General features: G+C 37.6%; 1 protein-coding gene across 1 annotated transcript in view; it reads left to right on the top strand.

Annotated features, from left to right (window-relative positions):
- The first annotated feature begins 5,379 nt into the window (after positions 1 to 5,379).
- The window catches only part of AGTPBP1 (ATP/GTP binding carboxypeptidase 1), a 57,743-nt gene continuing 56,379 nt past the window's right edge, over positions 5,380 to 6,743 (top strand). The window contains exon 1 of the mRNA XM_066339298.1: positions 5,380 to 5,950. The gene's annotated coding sequence lies outside the window, so the exon portion shown is untranslated. The remainder of the gene's footprint in view (positions 5,951 to 6,743) is intronic.

Genomic DNA, 6,743 nt, shown 5'->3' with positions numbered 1-6,743 from the left:
CACGAAACTTTTCTGTAGCTTGGTGCGAATGTTGATTTTTGTGTATTAGTTTTTCTGGCATTAGAAAATTAGCACTTCAATGAGTGTATTCCCATGAATGATGTTCCTTTAAAGAAATACATGTCTTCACTACCTTAATAGGTTATATTTCATGAAAAGGCTTCTCTGTTTTGCAGGTAGCTTTCAGTGTGTATTTTGTGTGACACTGAGTGAGTGGATGTTGCTGATGAGATAGCCCCGCCTTTTGGTTAATTCTTCATTGAAATTATACTTACGACCATTTTTTCTGGAAATTACGCTCCATGCTGTGTGTTGTGAGTGCAAGTCTGTGTTGGAATATCTTTATGTCTTGGGCTTGGTGTGACAAGATGATCTCCTTTCCTATTGAATATCAAGATAATTTTAAGACATTGTTCCTGATGTTTCAGTTCACTACTGTGATTGTTTTTTATGCTAGTATAAATTAAGCAAAATACATTTTTTTAAGTTTCACTAAAAAAAAAAAATTTCTGTTCTACTTTTTAAAAAAAGTGTGGAAATTATCTCAAACCAAGGAGTAGTCCTGGTGAGTGAACCGACATCTGATACATGTTATGTGAAGCAATACCTGATCTCAGGCTTAGCTTTCAGTTCAGGTGTTGAAGGTGGCAGTACTTGTATTTTAATTCGCATGTTCAAGAAGTTCATAGATTATTTTCCAAACTGAAATTTTTGAGCTTGAAAAATATTCAGTTGTACTGGCAGAAGATTTATATTAGTTATTTTACTGCTGCTAGGAGCAACTTCCCTGAAACTGCGTGTAGTAAGAAGCTACATGTAGAGAGAAAAAGAAGGGCTTGCTGAAGTCCTTTTAGCTTACAGAACGAGTTTGCTATTTCACCCTGTGTTTAGGTTTTAGTTTAAGAAAGACATCCAGCATTTCACCCAGCAGCTTGTCAGCAGTGTGTCTCATGATTAGAAGCTTTGCAGTCTTTAAAATTCATGGTGATACTCTGACAGACATAGTTGGGGATCACCTGTTTTTTGCCTCTTGATATGTTACTTGAAACGTCTCTTTGAATTCCAGTATCTGTGAGCTGCGTGCTCTTAGGAGATTGCTCCTGTGAGACGAATTGCAAATGTCCAAAAGCACTGAGTGCTATTCAAGCCGCCCTGGCTCTGGAGTATACCTGTAGTAATTGAAGTACTGAAACTCCTTAAAGAACTTAGAGGGGAAGTTAGGTTTCTGGGAATGAGCGTCAGTGCCAAACAAGGCAGCTGCCTGTGTGAGTGCTTAGGAGAGATTGGTAACAGCAGTGTATCTCTGGGTATGCTTTCAGGCCCTACCACTATCCGCAGCTTAACTATGCTAAGCATCAGGAAGATTATGAACTATCCAGTTTGTGTGTCCTGGACACATGGATGATTCAGTATGGTTTACATTTGGAAATGCAGAAACCATAGAAAGACTGGAAGTAGCACAGAGGAGGGAGCACCTAAACATACTTCCTTTCTTTTGCGACTGCTGCAGAGGCAACAGTCCTGAAAACGTCACTCTTAAGATATTTAGTATGCTACAAGTCACATAAAAAATTCCACTACATCTTTTAGAAAAGTTAAAATTTCTGAGAGACAGGGTGTTCAGGGGTTTGCATACCTGAGGTACGTAATACTGTTTTAATTTTTCCAAGTGCAATTCATAAGCAAAATGGTATAAGTCAACATTTTGAAAGTGAGAACAGTTGCTGAGAGTATTCTGAGTGTTATGACTGTGTTTCTGCACACCGGTGAGGTTGAAGGGTTTGAAGTATTTTTGAGTGGATAAATCTTCAACATGGAGCCCACGGATCTTTTCCTTTTTTTAAATCTGGATTAAAACCAGGATTGAGGGTTTGCTTTACTCAGTTTGTGAAGTTTGTGAACTAGGAAGTGTAGATCTTTGCGTTGATTTTTTTACAGACCGACTTTTACTATCAAGGCAGTGTAACCCAGAGGAACAATCACTGGGCTAGGTGCTAGAAAGCACCTCTGGCATTGTTTATCTATATATACATATATTTCCGTGTTTTGCTTTGTATCCAAAGCTTGGTGCAGCCCAAAACATTTTCAAAGCCAAAGCTCAGACTTCACTTTTGATTATCACTAACATTGCTAACATTGACATTTACGACTGTATTAAGCTTTTCCAAGAGCTGGCAAAAGTTGCTAGGTTTCCAGTTCTTGTTAATTTCTTGGTGTAGGGAAATACTTCATTTCTGCTGTGGTTGTCCTTCTGGCTATTTTTATTGCTTCCTCCTCCCTCTGTGTGCCATTCACCTTCTATCTCATCAAAGGGTTATGCTGGCTGGGTAAGAAGTAGCTGACTTTTGCAGTATTTCTGGCAGCTTAAATCACACAAGTTTTGAAGGTGATACTATGTGACCCTGATGACAGCAAGTTTGTCATATCTTGAAGTAACCCTATGCTTGCAATGCCAGTAACTTTCTAGGAGCTTCCTTCCAGGCAAGAAATAAAGTATTGGTGTTTTATTCTGCTCCTTTCCCAACAAATGCTTTTCTTGCTTGCTTGCCTGGTTTTTTTGGTTGCTTTTGTCAGACTTTGTTTTTATAGTCAAGAAGACTGGTGGTAATGGCTGCATGACATAGTTGGCAGCCTGCTGTAAAAGACTTCGGTGCTTCAGTCATCTGTGAAGTTTTATAGATGTAATTTTGAATGTCTGATTATATGCTGCAGTTTATCTAGTCACATCAAAAAATTGGCACTTTGCTATAATGCAGCAATGCGTGAGCTAATCAGCTGACTTTTTTGTTCCCTACTATAAATATTTATAGCAAATGGCATAAGGGAAAGGCAAAATATTCTGATTATATATATATATATATATCAGCAAATAACTGATTTTCAAAAGTATTTCTTCTTTGTGAAAACCTTCCTCTCTAGTGAAGGTTGTTAGCCTTTTCATTTTGTTTTAGGTTTACAAATTACACTCTCTTTCACTAAAAACTTCTATTTTTTTTTTTTTCTTGGAGGAGTTGGGTAGTCATTAGGTAAGGGATTAGTTTTTGCATTTGCACATAAAGTTGTAAAATTACATCTGGAAGAAAAATATCTCTAGTTTTTCTACTACCTTGAACAAACCTTTTCTCATGGAAAAATACTGCTGAGGTACTTTAGGTGTATTATAATACTTTGATGGCACTACAGCATTTTTTACTGCTATATATTAAAGTCTTAGGAAGAGATAGCTGTTCGGTGTGTACTCAATGCCATTCCATCCTATTTTACAATTCAATTAAAAACCAGCTGGTCCTGATAATTGACTCTCTCGGGGCTATTGACTAAGACTGTAATTGCTATGAAACACAGTGTAAGATTCGGCGTGGAGAGGGAAGTCTCTGTTTTTGTTTTCTGGTGCTTGTAAAAGTTCAGGGCTAGAAACAGTCAACTTTAGGAAACACATTCTCACTACCACATTAATTATCATTCTTTATATATATGGTTCTGTTTACTGGATTGTGATTGAGTACAATGTAGTGTTTGCCATCTTAATTGTGAAGCTTGAAGGATTTCCCCAGAGTTTTAGGATGGTTTATAGGTAACCAAAGCTTTTATGGATTTTTCCATGGATTGAGCTTTTAGGATATAATGCAGTTTGTACAAATAACTCTGACATTTCCAAATAGTTTATGAGATTTTTTTTTTACCAAATATTAGGTGTCATGTTTTTTATTAAGGAAATTGTTCCCATGCAATAACTTTGCTAGTTTGTATGGCATTAAAATAGAGCTGCATTCTTGGGGGGAAAAAAAAATAAACAACCTGCAACCAACCATTTTTTCAAAAAGGTTGTTGTATAAGTTGTCATTTGAGACACAGAACTGGAAAACAATATGTTAGGTATGAAAGAGTAAAGGGTTAAGTAGACAAAGGAGCTATTTAAGGTATAATTGCTGAAACTTTTGCAAATGGGGGGTCCTCTTTATGGTGCAAGAGAATGAGATGGGGGAGACTGCACCACTGTATTAATAGCAGTGGCTATTTCTTACTGCTTTCGGGTATACTCTGTCTCTCTAGGTGTTCTAACGTCTCCCCAGAGCCTTCTCATCTCCAGGGTGAAGAATCCCAACTCTTGCAGCCTTTCTTTTTATAGGAGAATTGTTCCATCACTCCAGTCATTTTTATTGGCCCCTTCTTGACTTGCTTCAGCAAGTCCACATCCTTTTTACGTTGGGAGTCACAGAACTTGTGTCAATAAAATCTCCTCTGAATCCTGTTATGACATCTGACCAGAACTCTTGTTGCCTTGGAGAGGCTGAATATCTTGATATTCTTATAGTACATATGTATATATCAACTTAGTATTCAAGAGGATGGAGTTTGTACAAGTCCTCTGTGGGCACTCCCTTTAAAGCCTAATAGAAGTGCCTGAATATGACGTTTGAATGAAACAGTGTGAGTTCATTTCTTTAGCCCATTGTTTTGAATAAAGGAAAATTGCTTTGTGATTTGCCAAATCCTTGCCGCTTGGTAGAGTAGTTTTGTAATTAGAGTATTTATCCAAGAGCTAGGAGTTCAATGGATTACATGTTATTCTTAGATTTTGGCAAATGCCAAAATTTCATATGAAAGGTAAATACTTGGAGGGGATATGCTCTTCGCTTTTGCATGAACTTTGTCAGTGTCAAATTTTTAGGGTGTTGAAAAGCTGAATCAGCAAAGAAGGTGACTCAGTGGTTCAGTGACTAAGAGTTCACCAAGGAGTGAGGTAAATACGTGCTTTTCTGACAAGGAAGGAAAATGTGAAAATTTTATATAACTCCATACAGGCCATTTATTTTGTTGTATTGTTGATAGCCTTATTACAGCAGTTACTACAGTGCAGCTTTCTGATCTTGTGAAGACTTCCTGTTTCCCCTGTCCAAATGGGAGGATGGATGAGATAACATCTCACCAGCAAACACCAGCAAGGTGAAGAGGCAAAGGGAGATTGCAGAGAATCCATCATTTATTGGCTTGGAGTTTTACTTAGTCAGCACTTCTTGCTCTCCTCTGCTTCCCTTCAACTTGAAGTGTTTTCATTCAGTTGCTGTTGGTCCTTTACAAACAGAACTGATGCTAATTTTTTTGTCTGCTCTGCTATCACTGAAAGGCAACTGGTATTATTTAAAATGTGTGTAAATTCATTCACCTTCTGCCTTTAGCTTTCGATCAAGTGTTTATTCAAAATAAGGATACTATTAAAAGTTTAAAATCAAATTGGAAGTTGTTTTTTGCATTACATAGTCAAATGTTAAAGAGATTTTTTTTTTTTTAATTTTAGTATGTATAGATGACCCACCACAACTCTCTGGATTACTCTGTGAGCATTTCTATTTCCATTTTTTCCCTGTTCCTTCTTATCTGTTGTTAGTTTTGCTGGTTTTTTTGTTTTGTTTTGTTTTGCTTTGTTCTTGTGCTTTTTCCTTTTTACTTGACTTTTCCTCTTGACCTGGAGCATCAGCAAGCACTTTAGTGCTTACTGAAATACTTTGTGCTGAATTTAGGCAAACAAAGACTTTGCAGTTCAAGATGGTTCAGCTCAGTAGCTGTCTCCACTTGTACAGCAATTCAGTACACAATAATATACAGACAAGATTGGCGCTGGCAGACAGTTCATCATCTGCATGACAGCAGGTCCTACTTTTGCTGCAAGCAAAACAGCTCTTGGTTACTTGAATCCAAGGGTCTGATTTCCACCCAGTAAGACCTGCAACCTTGTTGAGATAATTCAGACTTTATAATTCATGAAGTTGTCAGTAATGTGGGGGACACAGCTCTTCTCTTGTAACTATTTACTTTGTTTAAAGGATTTCAAGATAGTTTACACCTGAAGGGCACTTGGACAAAGCTAGGACACATGTCAACTTGAGTCAAGCTGGAATTCTTGTTAAGTATTTTCTTCCTGGCTGCTGGGAGAAGACTCTGCTTTCAGGTAAGTCTGGAAATAAACCTATCTCATACTTCATCTGCTTTAGGCTTTTAGCAGTGGAGGGGAATTTACTTGTAATAAAAACCTGATTATTTTTTACATGTTTGAACAATAAGGATTTTTGAGAGGCTTTACACGTTTCTTTGGGGAGAAGAGGATGGGGAGGGGGGTGGGCAGCTATTCGTGTGTAGTTGGCTGAATTTCTTGCCTGTATTTCCCAAGAAGAGAGTGCTTTATCTTATTCGTTCTCAGCACCCATACCTTTGAACATCCATTTTGCTCTCTTCTCTTTGTCCTACCTTTAAATAAACCACGCTGCTCTTGGAAAATAGTTTTTTTTCATAGTAGGAGTATTAGTCTGTCATTCATAGTAGATCTCAGATGGAATACTGGTGTTCAGTTAATGGTCCTGTAGACTGCAACCTTAATTGCTTGGAGGCACCATTTGAGGAAGCGGTGTGCCCTGAGGACACTATGTCCTTAGATGGATAGGAAAATTGAGTCCTTGGCACGATATGGTTTCTGTCCAAGGAATGTATTGAGGTCTTGCTTAAATAAGAACACCAAATACTCCATGTTTCTCACTGTGCCTCTGGCCTTAGTTATTCTGTAGATTCGTAAAATAGTAGTCAGAAACCAGTATGTTGTGGCATCTCATGGTATTGTTAAGAAAGTTGAAAAAGTGTATTTACTGGCTTCAGCAAAAAACTTTCATTGATAAAATTCTGTCACTGACAGGAGAATAGTGTATAGTAAATGACTGGTACAAGTTTCTGTTTTATTGTAATCAGACTTT

Source organism: Sylvia atricapilla, chromosome Z, assembly GCF_009819655.1.
Source record: "Sylvia atricapilla isolate bSylAtr1 chromosome Z, bSylAtr1.pri, whole genome shotgun sequence".
In the NCBI taxonomy this organism is placed as follows: Eukaryota; Metazoa; Chordata; class Aves; order Passeriformes; family Sylviidae; genus Sylvia; species Sylvia atricapilla.
Note: the sequence above shows the minus strand (reverse complement) of the source record. Positions and strands in the feature narration are given on the sequence as shown.